Source organism: Sapajus apella, unplaced genomic scaffold (genome assembly GCF_009761245.1).
Source record: "Sapajus apella isolate SASKATOON/1434 unplaced genomic scaffold, GSC_monkey_1.0 scaffold1, whole genome shotgun sequence".
NCBI lineage: Eukaryota > Metazoa > Chordata > Mammalia > Primates > Cebidae > Sapajus > Sapajus apella.
Window position 1 is genome coordinate 20,691,292 of NW_022436941.1, and position 19,508 is coordinate 20,710,799.

Sequence of the window (19,508 nt, forward strand, 5' to 3'; positions counted from 1 at the left end):
AGAAACAGAAAATCTGAATGGAACAAAAACAAGTAAGATGATTAAATTTGTAATAAAAAGTTTCCCATCAAAGAAAGGCCAGGATATTATGGCTTCACTGCTGAATTCTACCAAACGTTAAAGAATAACTAACACTAATCTTTCTCACACTCTTCCAAAAATTGAAGAGGAAGCTATATTTTCAAACTCATTATGAGCTCAGCATTACTATGACACCAAAACCAAACAAAGTTATTACAAGAAAAGAAAATTACAGGCAATATCCCTGATGAACATGGATGCAAAAATCTTTAACACAATACTAACAAACTGAATTTGACAGTACATTAGAAGAATCATTCATCATGACAAATGAGCTTTATCCCAGGAATTCAATCAATAAGTGTGATACACCACATTAACAGAATAGAGGACAAAAACCATATGATCATCTCAATAGTTTGAGAAATAGCATTTGAAAAAAATCCAACATCATTTCATGATTTAAAAAACTCTCAAAATATTAGATATAGAAGAAATGGACCTCAATACAATAAAGAACATATATGATAAGCCCATAACTAGCATCATACTGGTGAATAGTTCAAAGTTTTTCCTCCAAGATCAGGAACAAGACAAGAATCCTCCTCCTATTGCTTCTTTTTTTTTAATCTTTTTAAATTTTTTTTTTTTTACTATTTCAATAGTTTTGGGGGAACAGGTGGTGTTTGGTTACATGGATAACTTCTTTAGTGGTGATTTCTGAGATTTTGGTCACCCAAGTAGTGTACTCTGTGCCCAATATGTAGTCTTTTATCCCTCACCACCCTCCCACCTTTTCTCCAAAGTCCCCAGATTTCATTGTATTATTCTTATGCCTTTGTGTCTTCACAGCTTAGCTCTCACTTATAAGTGAGAACACACATTGTTTGGTTTTCCATTCCTTAGTTACTTCACTTAAAATAATGGTCTCCAACTCCACCCAGGTTGCTGCAAATGCCATTATTTTGTTCCTTTTTATGGCTGAGTAGTGTTCCATGGTATGTATATACACACACACACAAAAAAAAACACACACACACACACATATGCTGAATCTACTTTTAGTTTTTTAAGGAATCTCCATACTTTTTTCCATAGTGGTTGTATTAGTTTACATTGCCATCTGCAGTGTAAAAGTGTTCCCTTTCACCACATCTATTCCAACATCTATTTTTTTTTTAATTTTTAATTATGGCCATTCTTACAGGAGTAAAGTGGTATCACATTGTGGTTTTAATTTGCATTTCCCTGATAATTAGTGATGTTGAGCATGTTTTCTATGTTTCTTGGCTATTTTTATATCTTCTTTTGAGAATTGTCTGTTCATGTCCTTAGTCCACTTTTTGATGAGATTATTTGGTTTTTTCCTTGATGGTTTGTTTGAGTTCCTTGTAGATTCTGGATATTAGTCCTTTGTTGGAGGCATAGTTTCCAAAGATTTTCTCCCAATCTGTGGGCTGTCTGTTTACCCTGCTGATTATTTCCTTTGCTGTGCAGATGCTTTTTAGTTTAATTAAGCCCCATCTATTTATCTTTGTTTTTGTTGAATCTGCTTTGGGGTTCTGTTCATGAACTCTTTACCTAGGCCAATGTCTACAAGAGTTTTTCCAGTGCTATCTTATAGAATGTTTATGGTTTTAGGTTCTAGATTTATGTCTTTGATCCACCTTGAGTTGATTTTTATATAAGGTGAGATATGAAGTTCCAGTTTCATTCTTCCACATGTGGCTTGCCAATTATTCTAGCACCATTTGTTGAATAAAATGGCTTTTCCCCACTTTATGTTTTTGTTTGCTTTTTTGAATATCAGTAAGCTAAATATTTGGCATTATTTCTGGGTTCTCTATCCTGTTCCATTGGTCTATGCCTCTCACCACTTCTATTTAATATAGTACAAGAAGTCTTAGAAAGAGCAATTAGGCAAGAGATAGTAATGAAAGCCATCCCAATTGGAAGGAAAAAAGTTAAATTGTAAAATTGTTCCTGTTTGTTGTTGACATGATCTCATATGTAGAAAACCCTAAAGATGCTACTGAAACACCATTCGAACTAAGAAACTGATGTACAAAAGTTGCATAATACAAAGTTAACATACAAAAGTCAGTAGCATTTCTATAAATTAATAAAGAGCTACCTATAAAAGAAGTCAAGAAAAGAATCCTCTTTACAATGGAAACCAAAAAATAAAAATATTTAAGCATAAATTTAGCCAAGGAAGTGAAAGACTTAAAAACTATAAAACATTGATAAAAATTTGAAAGAGTAAGAAATAAAGGAAAATCTATTTCATTGTTGTGGATTGAAAGAATAAATATTATTAATATTAATATTCTTTATGCTACCCAAATTGATCTACACATTCCATACAATACTTGGCTAGATGTAGTGGCTCATGCCTGTAATCCCAGCACATTGGGAGGCTGAAGTGGGTGGATTACCTGAAGCCAAGAGTCTGAGACCAGCCTGGCCAACATGGCCAAAACCCGACCTCTACTAAAAATATAAAAATTAGCTGGGTACAATGGTGCTCATCTGTAGTCTCAGCTACTCAGTAGGCTGAGTTATGAGAATCACCTCAACCTGGGAAATGGAGGTTGCAGTGAGCCAAGATTATGCCACTGCACCCCAGCCTGGGCAACAGAACAAGAGACTGTTCCATACAATTCTTATCCAAATTCCAACGAAATTTTTCACAGAAATTGACGAAAAATCCTAAAATTGTATGAAAGCACAAAAGACCCCAAATTGTCATAAACAATCTTGAGCAAAAAGAACAAAGCTGGAGGTAACATGCTACCTGACTTAAAATTCTACTACAAAGCTATGTTAATTAAAATAGTAAGATACTGGCATAAAAGCAGATATATCAACAAATGGAACACAATAGAGAACCCAGAAATAAATCCACACATTTATGTTCAATTGATTTTTGACAAAGGTGACAAGAACAAGTAGTGGGGAAATGACAGTTTCTTCAATAAATGCTGTTAGGACAACTGAATATCCATATACAGAAGTATCAAATTAGACCCGTACCTCACACCATATACAAGAAAAAAAAAAAAAACCTCAAAATGAATTAAAGACTTAAAAGTAAGACTTGAAATTCTTAAACTACTAGAACAAAACAGTAGAAAAGCTACAGAGCATTTTTTTGAGCAATGACTTTTTGGGTATGACCCCAAATTCAAGGCAATAAAAGTGAAAATAGACAAACAGGATTACATCAAATGAAACAAGTTTCTGCACAGCCAAGAAAGTAAGAAACAGAGCGAAGAAACAAGCTATGAAATCAAAGAAAATATTTGTAAACCACGTATTTTAAAAGGAGTTAGTATTCCAAATACATTGGGAACTCAACTCGATAGGAAGAACACAACACTATTAAAAATGGGCAAAGAATAAGACATATGAATGATCAATGAATATACCAAAAAATGTTCAACACCACTAATCCTCAGAGAAATGGACATTAAAACTATACAATGAAATATTATCACACATCTGTTAGAATGACTAGTAATAAGGAGATAAAAAAATAACAAGTGATGGCCAGGAGGTTTTGTACACTGTTGGTGAGACTGTAAATTGGTGCAGCCCTTATGGAAAACAGTATGGTAGTTCCTCAAAAACTGCATAATAGAATTATCATAAGTTCCAATAATCTCATTACTAAGTTATATCCAATGGAAATAAAATCAGTGTATCCAAGAGATGTTTGCACTCCCATGTTCATTGCAGCATTGTTCACAATTGATATCTAAGTTCTGGAACCAACCTAAGTGTTCATCAATAGATGAATAGATTTTTTAAATGTGGCATATATACATGCATTCCTTCTTTTAAAGGTTGTAATACTATTCAACTTTTAAAAAGAAAGAAATTCTGGGGGAGGGTTTAAAGACAGCCTAATAAAGGCAGCTCCAGAACACAGTTGCCAGCAAGAGAGACACAGAAGCCTAGTGGTCTCCACAGTTCCAAATGAGATACAAGGTTCATTTTGTGGGTCTGGTTGGACAGTGGGTGTAGACCAAAGAGAACAAGTTGAGCCAGGGTAGGGCACTGTCCCACCTGCATGCATCTGACTGGAAGATTGGGGCCTCTCCTTCTCCAGGACTTCGGTTCAGATACAACGCTTCACCCAAGTCCTCTGCAACCCACAGAACGGGAGATCTTTGCCAGACTGAAAAGCCCCCATGAGCTGCCTGAACAGGGCTGAACAGCAACTCTGCCAGTGCCAGGGCTGTCGACACAGATCTAGGCAGAAGCACTGGCTGACACTGAGAAAGCTGGCAGGATGGAGCTACCCACCACCCAGAAAGAAGGGGAAATGAAAGCAGGGAGTCAGGCTATACGGCAGGTTGAGTCCCTCCCCCACAAAGTCCCGCAGGCTGAAGCCCTCTCACTTGAAAGGTTTGCAGCCACCACATCAGTTAAAGAGCAACCAGGAATGATTGAGCTTGGTTGGGGGAAGGACAGACAAGGTATTGCTGAAAGATTCATCACTACCAGACTTGCCCTACAAGAGCTCCTGAAGGCATAACAAAACACGGAAAGGAACAACCAGTACCAGCCACTGCAAAAAAAGAATCAAATGGTAAAGACTGACAACGCAATGAAGAAATTGTGATAACCAAAGGGCAAAACAATCAACCAGTAACAAAATGGCAGGATCAAATTCACACATAACAATATTAACGTTAAATGTAAATGGACTAAATGCCCCATTCAAAAGACACAGAATGGCAAACTGGATAAAAATCCAAGAACCATCAGTGTGCTGTATTCAGGAGACCCATCTCATGTGCAGAAACACAGATAGTCTCAAAATAAAGGGATGGATGAAGATTAACCAAGGAAATAGAGAGCAAAAAAAAAAAGGAGAGTTGCAATCCTAGTCTCTGATAAAAATGAATTTTAAACCAACAAAAATCGAAAAAGACAAAGAAGGGCATTACATAATGCTCTTATGATTAATAAGAACAGCATTACATTAATGCCCTTATTGAGCCTTCTAAAAGGATCAATACGACAAGAACAGCTAACTATCCTAAATATATATGCATCCAATACAGGAGCACCCAGATACATAAAGCAAGTTCTTTCATCTACAAAGAGACTTAGACTCCTGCACAATAATAGTAGGAGACTTTAACACTCCACTGTCACTATTAGACAGATCAATGAGACAGAAAAACAACAAGGAAATCCAAGACTTGAGTGCAGATCTGGACCAAGTGAACCTAATAGACATCTACACAACTCTTCATCCAAAATACACAGAATATACATTCTTCTCAGCACTACATAGCACTTACTCTAAAATCAACCACATAAAGTAAATCACTCCTCAGCAAATGCAAAAGAACAGAAATCATAACAAACAGTCTCTCAGACCACAGTGTAATCAAATTAGAACTCAGTGTTAAGAAACTAACTCAAAACCACACAACTTCATGGAAACTGAACAACTGGCTCCTGAATGCCCACTAGATAAACAATGAACTGAAGGCAGAAAGAAAGATGTACTTCAAAACCGATGAGAACAAAGACACAACATACCAGAATCTCTGGGACACATTTAAAGCAGTGTCTAGAGTGTAATTCATAGCAATAAGTGCCCACATGAGAAGGAAGGAAACATCTAAAATCAATACACTATAATCAAAATTGAAAGAGCTAGAGGAGCAACACTGATAAAACTCAAAAGCTAGCAGAAGACAAGAAATAACTATGATCAGAGCAGAACTAAAGGAGATACAAACACAAAAAAACCTTCAAAAAAATTCAATAAATCCAGGACCTGGTTTTTGAAAAGATCAACAAAATAGACCGCTATCCAGACTTATAAAAAAGAAAAGCAAGAAGAATCAAATAGATGCAATAAAAAACGATAAAGAGGATATCACCACAGATTCCACAGAAATACAAACTACCATCAGAGATTACTACAAACAACTCTATGCACATAAACTAGTAAACCTGAAAGAAATGGATAAATTCCTGTACACTTGCACTCTCCCAAGACTAATCCAGGAAGAAGTTGAAACCTTGAATAGACCAATAACAAGGGCTGATTTTGAGACAGCAATTAATAGCCTACTAACCAAAAAAAGTCCAGGTCCAGATGGGTTCACAGCCAAATTCTACCAGACGTACAAAGAGGAGCTTGTACCATTCCTTCTGAAATTATTCCAAACAATAAAAAAGAGGGAATACTCCGTAACTCATTTTATGAGACCAACATCATCCTGATACCAAAATCTGGCAGAGACTCAACTAAAAAAGAAAATTTCAGGCCAATATCCATCATGAACATCAATGCAAAAAATCTTCAATGAAGTACTGGCAAACCAAATGCAACAGAACATCAAAAAGCTTATTCATCATGATCAAGTAGGCTTCATGCCAGATGGAAGGCTGGTTCAGCATACACAAATCTATGAACGTAATCCATCACATAAACAGAACCAAAGACAAAAAACACATGATTTTCTCAATAGCTGCAGAGAAGGCCTTTGACAAAATTCAGTAGCCCTTTATGCTAAAACTCTCAATAAACTAGGTATCAATGGAATGTATCACAAAATAATAAAAGCTATTTATGACAAACGCACAACCAATATCATGCTGAATGGGCAAAAACTGGAAGCATTCCCTTTGAAATCTGGCACTAGACAAGGATGTCCTCTCTCACCACTCCTATTCAATATAGTATTAGAATTTCTAGCCAGAGAAATCAGGCAAGAAAAAAAAAAAGCGTTATATCAATTAGGAAAGGAGGAAGTCAAATTCTCTACTGGCAGATGACATGATTGTATATTTAGAAGACCCCATCGTCTCAGCCCAAAATCTCCTTAAACTGATAAGCAACTTCAGCAAAGTCTTGGTATACAAAATCAATGTGCAGAAATCACAAGCATTCCTATACACCAATAACAGACAAACAGAGAGCCAAATCAAGAGTGAACTCCCATTCACAATTGCTACAAAGAGAATAAAATACCTAGGAATACAACTAACAAAGGATGTAAAGGACCTCTTCAAGGAGAACTACAAACAACTGCTCGAGGAAATGAGAGAGGACACAAAGAGATGTAAAAACATTCCATGCTCATGGTTAGGAAGAATCAATATCGTGAAAATGGCTATACTACCTAAAGTAACTTATAGATTCAATGCTATCCCCATCAAGCTACCAATGACCTTCTTCATAGAACTGGAAAAAACCACCTTAAACTTTATATGTAACCAAAAGAGAGCCCACATAGCAAAACAATCCCAAGCATAAAGAACAAAGTTTGAGGCATCACACTGACTTACTTTAAAGGCGATACTACAAGGCTACAGTAATCAAAACAGCATTGTACTGATACCAAAAGGTAGACATAGACCAATGGAATAGAACAGAGGCCTCAGAAGCAACACCACACATCTACAACCATCTGACATTTGACAAACCTGACAAAACAAGCAATGGGGAAAGGATTCCCTGATTAATAGTGTTGGGAAAATTGGCTAGCAATGTGCAGAAAGCAGAAACCGGACTCCTTTTCAAAACTTTGGACTAAAATTAACTCCATTTGGATTAAAGATTTAATCATAAGACCTAACACCATAAAAATCCTAGAAGAAAACCTAGGCAATACCATTCAGAACATAGGCATAGGCAAGGACTTCACAACTTAAACACCAAAAGCAATGGCAACAAAAGCCAAAATAGACAAATGGGATCTAATTAAACTTAAGAACTTCTGTACAGCAAAAGAAACGATCATTGGAGCAACCGGCAACCAACAGAATGGGAAAAATCTTTTGTAAACTACGCATCTGACAAAGGGCTAATATCCAGAATCCACAAAGAACTAAACAGATTTACAAGAAAAAAACAAACACACCCATTCAAAAGTGGACAAAGGATATGAACAGACACTTTTCAAATGAAGACATATATGAGGCCAATAAACACATGAAAAAACTGCTCATCATCACTACTCATTAGAGAAATGCAAATCCAAACCACATAGAGATACCATCTCACACCAGTTAGAATGGCAATCATTAAAAAATCTGGAGATGACAGATTCTGGAGAGGATATGGAGAAATAGGAATACTTTTACACTGTTAGTGGGAGTGTAAATTAGTTCAACCATCGTGGAAGACAGTGTGGCAATTCCTCAAGGACCCAGAAATAGAAATACCACTTGACCTAGCAATCCCATTACTGGGTATATACCCAAAGGACTATAAATCGTTCTATTATAAAGACACATGTACACGTATGTTCGTTGTGGCACTGTTTACAATAGCAAAGACTTGGAACCAACCCAAATGCCCATCAACAATAGCCTGGATAAAGAAAATGTGACACATATACACCATGGAATACTATACGGCCTTAAAAATGATGAGTTCATGTCCTTTTAGGGACATGGATTAATCTGAACCATCATTCTCAGCAAACTGACACAAGAACAGAAAATCAAACACCACATGTTCTCATTCATAGGTGGGTGTTGAACAATGAGAACACATAGGCAGAGGGAGGGGAGCATCACACACTGGGGTCAGTTGCAGGGGGCTTGGGGAGGGTCAATGGGTGGTGGGGAGGGTAGAGAGGGATTACGTGGGGAGAAATACCAGATATAGGTGATGGGAGGCAGCAAACCACCTTGCCATGTATGTACCTATGCAACAATCCTACATGATCTGTACATGTACCCCAGAACCTAAAGTACAATTTAAAAAAAAAAAAAAAAAAAGAAAGAAATTCTGTAATTTGCAACAATAGGGATAAACCTGGAGGACATTATGTTAAAAAAAATAAGCCAGGCACAGAACGACAAATACTACATGATCTCACTTTTATGTGAAATCTAAAATAAGGTGAACACATAGAAGTAGAGGGTGGAATGCTGGTTTCAGGGCTTATAGGATGGAAGAGATGGTCAAATATTATGAAATTTTAGTTCAATAGGAGAATAAGTTTACAGCATAGTGACTACAGTTAGTAACAATGTATCATATTCTTGAAAATTTCTATAAGTAGATTTGAAGTGTTTTTACCTTGATTTAGTCATTATACAATGTATACATATTTCAAAACATCATGTTATACACAATAAGTATATACACCTTTTATTTGTCAATTTAAAAAATATATAAATACTTTTTTAAAAAACAGCTACAATTAGATGCAGCAGTCTGCTATTTATCGGAAAGGAGGAAAGATTTTCTAAACTGTGAATAGCAGCAAAACTGGAATACTATCTTTAACTCCATCTTCTCCTCACAAGGAGTTTCCTGAAAAGTTCTTGTGTATTGGAACTCACTTCATTCAATAATGAGACAGAGGAAGGAATCATAATAGTATGAAAAACATATTCTGTAGACTTCTGTTTCTGGCCAAGATGGAATAACAGGGAACAGATTTATTTTTCTGGCTTAATCAAGGAAACTGGAAAAAAAATATGTAAAATATATAATAAAACAATGGTTTTTAAGACAAACAAGCATAAAGGGGCAGCAATTCCTGAGATACAAGAAATAAGTGATGTGAGCTTTGAGATTGTCTGTTTACTGGCCTGAGTGTTTCCCGGCCACAACAGGCAGAGTAAACCAAGACAAATGCAGTCCCTAAGTCAAGGAGACAGAGGTTAGGTTCAGGAATTCCAGGGCAGCTACAGTTCATGAGATAGAGAATGAACAAGGAGTTGTTCAGTGAGAGAACACCAGACATCTGCAAAGGCCCCATTAATCAGTTTAAGAAACTATGAAGACTGAGGAAAGTATCACCTAGAAGGATTAGAAGCTCATAGTTCAGGACTTACACAAGACTATGGAGATTGCCCCTTTATATCAGCCAGAATAAAAATCGCCAAGATTAACAGGGCAGTAGGTAGAGTATATTTGCCTCCATAATGGAGAATAATTAGCCCCAGAATAACTATTGCTGTGCTATCTAACAAGGCTTCCAGCCTAACAAAGCTTAAAATATAAACCTGAAATGATACAATTCACAATGGCTAAATTTTATTTAAAAAATACTGGGCATGAAAAAGACAAAAGAGGCATGATTTTAATGAAAAGGAAAAAAATAATCAATCAAAATTGACCCAAAACTGATACATATATTAGAATTAAAAGACGGGAACATTAAAACATTTATTATAACTTCATTCTATGTGTTCAAAAACTACAAACATGAGATATACAGAAGACTCAAGTCAAACCAACAGAAATGAAAACTACAATGTTTGGAGTAGTAAATATACTAGATGAAAACGTCAACCTGGCAACTGTGGATCTGTTTAGTATCTACAATTTGACTTTTCCAGGATGTCATATAAGTGGAATCAAACACTATATAGCCTTTAAATTGTGGCTTTTTATTTAGCATAATACATTCAAGATTCATCAATATTGTTACATGTATCAGTAGTTTTCTCCTTTATTGCAATTATAAGTGAGGATAAAATAAATATTTGTACAGAAGATTTTGTAAACATCTCTGTGGAGGCCTTCATTTCTATTGGGCAAATACCTAGAAATGAAAATGCTGGGTCATATGCTATTTCTTTAACTTTATAAGAAACTGCCAAATTATTTTCCAAAGTGGTTGTACCATTGTACATTCACACCACTAAGAAATGATGATTCTAGTTGTTCTGCACACTGATCAGGTATTTTTGTTTTTGTTATTCCATTAAGTGTATAATAATGAGTTCTCTTTGTTTTGGTTTGCATTTCCCTATTACCAAACAATGTTGAATATGTTGAAATTACATTGAATAATGATGCTGAAAATATTTTCAGGTACTTCTTTCTCAGCTATATTTCTTCTTTGGTCAAGTGTCTATTCAAATCATTTACTCATTTTAATGAGTTCTTTCTGTCTTATTTTGAGTTGTGAGAGTTTTTTACATTATTAATTTTGTCAGTTATATGTTTTGCAAATATTTTCTCCAAGTCTGTGTCTTACCTTTCATTTTTGTAACATTTGATACCACAGGGGCATATGAGGAGTATTTTAATAAAAATAAATTTACCAATATTTCCTTTTATATTTTACAATTTTTGAGTCCTGCTTTAAAAACTTTGTCTATTGAATACCTTAAGATTTTATTGTACATTTATTTTGAGAAGTTTCATAGCTTTAGCTCTTGCATACAGATGTATTATACATTTTGAGATAATATTTCTATGTGGAGTGAGGTAATTTTTGGGTTTATTCCTTTGCATATGGATGTCTAATTAGTTGGGTATTATATGTTAAAAGACTATCACTAACCCACAGTGAATTGCTTTGGCATCTTTAGGAAAAAATAACCACAACTGAATGTGTCCATTTCTATTATTCTCTATTCTGATTTATTGATCTTGTGTCTGTCTTTCAACCAATGTGACATTGACTTCATTATTATAGCTTTATAATAAGAATTGAAATCAGGTAATGAGTTCTCCAAATTTGCTATTGTTCAAAATTTTTTGTCCATTCTAAGTTCTCTCTTTCAATGTGAATCTTATAAGGAGCTGGTCAATTCCTAACCAGTAAACAAATATTACTGGAATTTTAATAGAATAGCATGGAATCTATAGATTTGGGGAAATTGACATTTATTCCAACATAGAGTCATCTAATCCATGACTGTGGTGTATCTACATAATTCTCCTTTGATTTCTGTCATTGGAATCAATATTTTGTCATTTTCAGAATATAAATATTTTACATATTTTGTTAGAGTTATTTCTGCTTTTCATGTTTTTAGTCTTTCTGAACCTATTTACATTTAAAATCCCAAGTGTTCATTCCCAATATATAAAAACATAATTTCTTTTATAATTTTGTATTATATAAAGTTGTTTAACTATTTTATTATTTTTACTAGTTTTTTTGTGGATTCTTTGGTATTTTCCAAGTAGACAAAAAGTCATCTCCAAGTAGAGATGTTTTTGCATTTTCCTTTCTAATGTGGATGCCTTTTATTTCTTTTTTTTTTTTTTTTTTTTTTTTGCCTTAGTGCACTAAGAGGTACATGATCCCAAAGAGAATGCATTCAGCCCTTTACCATAAAGTATGATATTGGCAGTAGATGTTTTTGTAGACTCCCTTTGTTGGTTTAAAGAAGTTGCCATTACTTCCTAGTACACTAAGAGTTTTGTGTTGTTTTGTCTCTGTCAGTGTGAGTGGATACCAATTTTTTTCAAATACCTTTTCTGTATCTATTGAGATGATTATGTGACCTTTCCTTTATTGACATGGTAAATTTTATAGATTGATTTAAGTTAAACCAGACTTAAATTCCTGCAATAAACCCCACTTGATCATAATGTATTATCATTTTAATATATAGTTGAGTTTAATTTGATAATATTTCTTAAGGTTTTTTGAAAATATGTTTACAAGGATACTGGTCTGTGGTTTTCTTGTAATATCTTTGATTTTAGTATCAAGGTAATAGTGGACTCATAATGGACTCATAAAATAAGTTGGTAGACAGTTTTTATCTTCTTCTACTGGAAAAGTTATATAGGATTTGAATTCATTCTTCCTTAAATGTTTGGTAGAATTTTCCAATGAAATAAACTAAGCCTGAAGATTTCTTTGTTGGAAGTTTTTTTTTTTGGAGATGGAGTTTCGCTCTTGTTACCCAGGCTGGAGTACAATGGCGCCATCTCGGCTCACCGTAACCTCCGCCTCCTGGGTTCAGGTAATTCTCCTGCCTCAGCCTCCTGAGTAGCTGGGATTACAGGCACGCACCACCATGCCCAGCTGATTTTTTGTATTTTTAGTAGAGATGGGGTTTCACCATGTTGACCAGGATGGTCTCGATCTCTTGACCTCGTGATCCACCCGCCTCGGACTCCCAAAGTGCTGGGATTACAGGCGTGAGCCACCGCGCCCAGCCCCCTGTTGGAAGTTTTTTAACACTGAATTTATTTCCTTTAATATAGAATTACGGCAGACAAAATCCTAATATGATCTGCAAATTTTTTTTCCCAGGTGTTAATGCCCTATATAATGCCCTTGAGTATGAGATGAACCTGTGCATACGATGAAATATCATTCATGTGATAATGTCACATTATATGACAAAATGGTGTTTATCCTGAGTGGACCAAAACTAATTTGGTAAGTTTTAAATTTGATAAATTTTAACATCAAAATTTTCTTCAGCTGGTCACAGAAGAGAACGGCGTAGAGGCAGGCACATATGACTAGTCTGGAAGAAAGCAAACATCCATAACATAAGCTTTACGAGATATATCAACAGCTAGGAGTTGAATGTGGTTCCCAGCAAATAGGTAGTAAGAAAATGGAAACCTCAGTCCTATAACCACATCCTTTTTTTTTTTTTTTTTTTCTGAGCTAGCTGAGATTTTATTTTGGACCAAAAAAAAAAAACAAAAAACAAAAAAGCAATTGAATTGTTTTGCAGCTGGAGGCATGTAGCTGGAGGCATGGGCAAGGGGGCTCCCCAGGCAGTAAACTCCCCATGGGTGGACTGAGGGCTAGGGCTGAACCTCAAGTGGGTCTCCTGTTCTCTGTGCTCCTGTGCACAGGTGCCTCTCTCCCAGGTTCTGGGGCAGCCTCAGGAGGGGCAGGCTGGGAGGGGCTGTTGCAGCTGTTCACTTGGGCAAGACGTCAAAGGACTCGGACACCAGCCTCCCATCGCGGGTCTCAATCTTATTCACAACCACGGCCTTGGTGGAGCTGGTGCGGCTGAAGAAGCTGGGGCCTGTGCCAGAGCCAAGGCTGGAGCCCAGGCCATAGCTGAGGCCAAGGCTTGTGAGGCCCCCATAGGCAGAGCTCAGACCACCTGCATAGCCGCTGGTGGTCTTCGTACGGATACTCGTGTTCTGCATCCCGGACTCCAGCTGGCTCTCGTTGCCCTCCAGTAGCTTGCAGTAGGTGGCGATCTCGATGTCCAGGGCCAGTTTCACGTTCTTCAGCTCCTAGTACTCACGAAGCTGCCGTGCCATGACCTGCTTGGCCTGCTTCAGGGCAACCTTCAGCTCCTTTTGCGTGGCACAAGCACCCTTGAGTGTCAGCTTCCCGCGCTCCTCAGCATCTACAATGGCTGCCTCCAGGGAAGCCCTCTGGCCTTTGAGGCCCTCCATCTCGACCTGGAGCCGGCTGATGTTCTGGTTCATCTCTGAGATCTCAGTCTTCGTAGGCCGCAGGTCATCCCCGTGCTTCCCAGCCAGCGTCCGAAGCTCTTCATACTTGGTCTGGTATACGCTCTCCGCCTCAGCCCGGCTGCGGTTGGCGATCTCCTCATACTGCGCCTTGACCTCAGCGATGATGCTGTCCATGCCCAGGGAGCGGCTGTTGTCCATGGACAGTACCACAGACTTGTCGGAGATCTGGGACTGCAGCTCCCAGATCTCCTCTTCATACAGTTGCCTGAGGAAGTTGATCTCGTCAGTCAGTCCTTCCAGGCGAGACTCGAGCTCTACCTTGTTCATGTAAGCTTCATTCACATCCTTCTTGATGAGGACAAATTCATTCTCCATGTCTGTACACTTATTGATCTCATCTTCATACTTGTTCTTGAAGTCCTCCACCAGCCCCTGCATGTTGCCAAGCTCTGCCTCCACCTTCAGCTTCTCCTGGCCCAGAGTCTCCAGTTGCCATGAAGGTTGCTGATGTAGCTCTCAAACATGTTGTCCATGTTGCTCCTAGCCATTTGCTGCTGCTGCAGGAGGCTCCACTTGGTCTCCAGCATCTTGTTCTGCTGCTCCAGGAACTGCACCTTGTCGATGAAGGAGGCAAACTTGTTGTTGAGGGTCTTGATCTGCTCCTTCTCCTGGGTATGCAGGGCCTGGATGTTGGGGTCCACTTCCAGGTTAAGGGGGCTCAGCAGGCTCTGGTTGACAGTGACTGCGGTGATGCCTCCCATGCCCATGCCGCTGGCCCCAGCATAGCCTGCACCCAGGCCACCCTGGAAGCTGCTGCTGCACACTCAGGAGAAGCTGGAGGAGCTGATGTGGCCACCGGGCCCAGTCGTGTAGGAGCGGCTGCTGAAGGCCCGGGGGCCAGAGATGGATACCTTGTAGGACTTCTGGGTCACTCTGATGGACCTGGTGGAGGCAGGAGCGGAGGCAGGTGGGCTGAACCAGGGAGAGGTTCCAGAAGGAGCAAAGAAGCTGCTTCTTCAACCACATCCTTTCTGGCATTTGTTATTGCCTTTTAGAAAAAAGCCATTTTATCTTAAAAAAAAAAAAAAATTCTACTTTTCATTCTTTAAGGAATCTCCATGCTGTTTTCCATAATTCAAACCACCAGTACTTATTTATGAACTAGTTTGGGATATGAGGAAAGAAGATAAATCAAAGATAATTCCTAAAATTTTGGCCTAGACTATTGGGTGAACAATACTGCTATTCTGAGATGAGGAACATTTGAAGGGAAGCAGATAGGGTGGGAAGTAGATCTACATTCTAAGTTGACCATGTTGGGTTTGAATCGTCTATCAGACATTGAAACAGAGATGTCAATAAGGCAGTAGATGTAAAAGTCTAGGGCTCAGGGGAGACGTAAAGATTGACAATATAAACTGGATGAACCTCAACCTATAGCTAATATTAAAGTCATGGCTGTGGAAGTTACCATTTAGTGAACCCATTAGAAAAAAAGACAAAGACAGTCGAGAGGTGCTTCAATATATGATGGAGAAGGGTAAGTTAGAAAACAGGACTAAAAAGGTGACTGGTGAGATAGCAAGAAAATGAAGTGAGTGCGATATTACAGAAGCACAGAAAAGCAAGTGTTCTGATAAGGAGAGAGAGGTCACTTCTGCCAAATGATGCTTGCAAGTCAAGTAAGACGATGACCCATTTTGGTAAGTGGTCCTTCAAGAAAATATTATAATGCAGGGAAGCTTTCTTTGATCACCAGACTATCTTTTAATGTAGTTAAAGCTTGTAGACTTTGGTTAATAAAGCTTGTGGATAAAAATCTATAATATTAAAGTTGCCTGAAGTTAGAAGCCACTAATACATTTGAAATTTAAGCATATGACTGAAATTTAACTATATCTGAAAAAGCTTTGGTGGATTAATTTTGCCAAGGAAGTCACAACCCTTACTTATCTGAACCAAGAGGAGACAGAAACCAGCTAACCTCATGAAAGGGAGGTCTGTATGAATGACAATCTAGCTTAAGACTAAAACGTATACACTTGGTCCTTATTGCTATTATTGCACCTGCTGCCTAGACATTTTTAGAATAACTATTCAGCCTCTCTTCAGTCAGCATGTCCCAAATCTTGCCTGGTGATATAGAGAACTATAATTTTTAGATTCTTTGCTTGACTTAAAATCATTTTTTTCAGCTCTACTATAACTCACAAAATGGAACAGCAATATTAATACTTGCCAAAAATTGGCAATCTGGGAGTCTGAGATTGCAGGTAAAGACATACTCTAAAGAAATAAATTGTCTACTGTCTCCAATTATAAAACTAGAAAATTATCTTTGAACATAGTACAAGAAATTAAAAAGAAAAGCTGAAAAATTAAGTCTAGTGAAGAAAAGGTAAGGTCAATAGATGAAAGGCCTCATAAAGTTTGGGGAATTATCAAATGAGAATAGTAGACCAAGAAAGCTGAAAGACTGAGAAGTGATCATGAGAATGAAGTGTCTGAAATCAAGAATATAGAAGCAGGATAGGTATTGGTGATGACTATGGCAGTGGTTGTTTAAAGAAGATGCAGAAAACAAAAATTAAAATCTAGGAGTTTAACAAAATGAGAGACTTGTGCTAACTAGATCCCCTAGGTGGATATCGAAATTTCCAGCAGTGATGACAAATCATCATGAGGTTAATGAGAATGTGAGATGAGACAGGTGACTAGACAGCATGAGAAGGAGGACGGAGAAATGAAATCTGTACAGTATGAAGCTGTGACATTGTCCAGATTGGAAGAGCCTAAACTAAGGGAGTGAGATGGCAGTGGAGTGATGGGTAGCAGTCTATCTGAAACACTATACCTGGGTATAATCAATAGGCACTTGGCACTAATTGAATACAAGAAATAAGAAATAGGGAGAGCCTAGGATGGCATAAGAATTTCTGTTTGGAGATATTAGGCTGATGGTGATGTCATTCATCAAATTTATGTAACTTAGAACACAAATCAGAGATGATCAGGTTTCTGCCTTCCTGCCAGCCCCATCTTTCCCCTTTCCACCCCAACCCACACCAGCAAGCGCACACATATGCATGCACACATGGAGTTTAGGAAAAGAACTCTGAGCATAACAATCAGGTATCCTAGACTTTAAATAAATATTTTCAAGAATTTTCTATGAAAAATAGGTATAATCACTTGGTCTAAGATAGTAGACAGTGGTCCAAGAAAATGAGCTTCTCAGGAAGGGAAGAAGGAAGAAATAAAAGGAGGAAAGGAGTGAGGAAAAGATAGAAGGAGATAGGGAAAGAGGAAGGAAGAGAGGGAAGGCGGAAGGCTGGCAGGAGGAAGATTCTGACAACAGAATCACAAACAATGCAAGGGAGAAAAAGAAACATTCATTTTAAAAGCACAGAAAAAGAGGATTAAATCAGTATTTAAAGCAGATGGTATAATGTTAACAGATGGCAAAAAAAAAAAAAGCACAGAACTTCTCAAGTCCTATTTTTCTTTTATCCTCTCTATCAAATAATCAATCCTTAAAACTGCAAATGGAAGAACAAACAAGACAGTGAAGTGAAGCTCAAAGGCCAGGATGTGTGATTCGGTATACAAATGTAAGAAGTGCTGAGTATAAATCATTAATGACCAAAAGAAGATCCATTAAATTTAGTAGAAGAGGTTATTAGACCAACTCAGAAGGATATGTTTTTCACTGGAAAAGGGATTGTGAATATATATTTGGAAATATTTGGTGCGTTATGCTAACAAAAATAAAACAAACAAGAATAGCATAAATGAATCAACAAAAATGCCTCAATCATAACTGAAGACTAAATCATGACAATAAGAAAACTACATAGTGTTGACATTCTTATCACTACAAGAAAGAAGGATAAACAGGGAGTAGTTTGTGCAGAGGACTGACTGAGATCAGATAAATGAAGATATGAGTTATTGATCAAAGTAAATTGCTTTCAGCTTAAGTTGTTCTGGTGAACAGTACCTGCCTGCCATTCCTCTAGAGTGGACACCTAATGCAAATAAACTTTCCAGTCTATCAGTCTAGATACCTTGCTGTAATACTGTTAGGATTTGCTTTTCGAGAAGCTATCATAAAGAGCTTGCATTGTTACCACTTTGCCTTGTTATTTACCCGGTTCACTGTGACTCCAATAACATGTGTAACTTAGATCTTCCAGAAACTCAGTGCTGTGAAATTGAAAACTGTGTTCAAACATGATTCCTTTTTGTATTAATTAAAAGAGTACATAGTTCCAAGTCCCTAACACAGATCAATTGTACTGCCAAGATGCTGAAAGAACATAAAGACATTGTCATATAATTGTTTTAGAGAACATTTCAAGACTAGTGGAATATACAATTAATGTTATATACTGAACATTGGCAAAATCCATTTCTAAAACTATGTTGCTGAGACCACTAAAGACTCCTAACCAATAATTCAAAATGCTTACCTTCCAGTCCTCAACCAAGTGACAAAGGGACCATTCTATTTATCTAAATTCCTTTCTCTCTTAGCTCACTGGGTACCTCACATTCCTAATTCCCACACCTCTCTATTCCATTATTCTAAGTCTTCTTTTCATTTGACATGTTATATTAGTCCAACATCAGTCTCTAAGGAATTCTTCATTTTATCTGCTTAGTCCAAGATATTTTTCTTCTCTCTGGTTGGTCTCCTGAAATACAGATTTCTGTTTGCAAGTATACCTTGTTATCCATGAGTATTACACATATAACATACTCTAATACTTGGCAGAAATTGCCTCTCCACCTCTGTAAATTATGTCACTATCAATCTATTCTCCCACTGGAAATTTCAGTTTTTCTTCACTTATTTTATTCCCCATCAATTATTATACTTCCATCTCAGAAGTGTCTACTGAATCTAATGTCTTCTCTTTATATTCATTTTATTGCCTCAATTTAACCTTTCAGCATCTCCCACATAAATTTGTATTGACCCTTCTAACTAATCCCTCTATCCTTGGCCCTTACCTGGTCTAGTTCACGTCCACATTATCTGCAGCACTTTCTTCTTCAAGTAATCTTACAATACTCCTCCCTAGATTAAACTACCTGAGGCCAGGGACTGTGACATTAAAGTGTTGTTTTCCCAGCACCTAGAGAAATGCCAAACAAACACTACATTCTCAATAAATAATGGAACAATAGATATGGAGGCTCCACTGTCAGTACAGCCAGCCACCTTCATGAGTCACTATTTTAAATACAATGTCCCTCAAAATTCAACAGCCCTTCATGCTAAAAATGCTAACTAAACTAGGTATTGAGGGAACATATCTCAAAATAATAAAAGTTATTT

General features: G+C 37.3%; 1 pseudogene; it reads right to left on the minus strand.

Moving 5' to 3' along the window:
* Positions 1-13,651: 13,651 nt before the first annotated feature.
* On the minus strand, positions 13,652-18,175 carry LOC116551883 (annotated as a pseudogene).
* Positions 18,176-19,508: the final 1,333 nt, after the last annotated feature.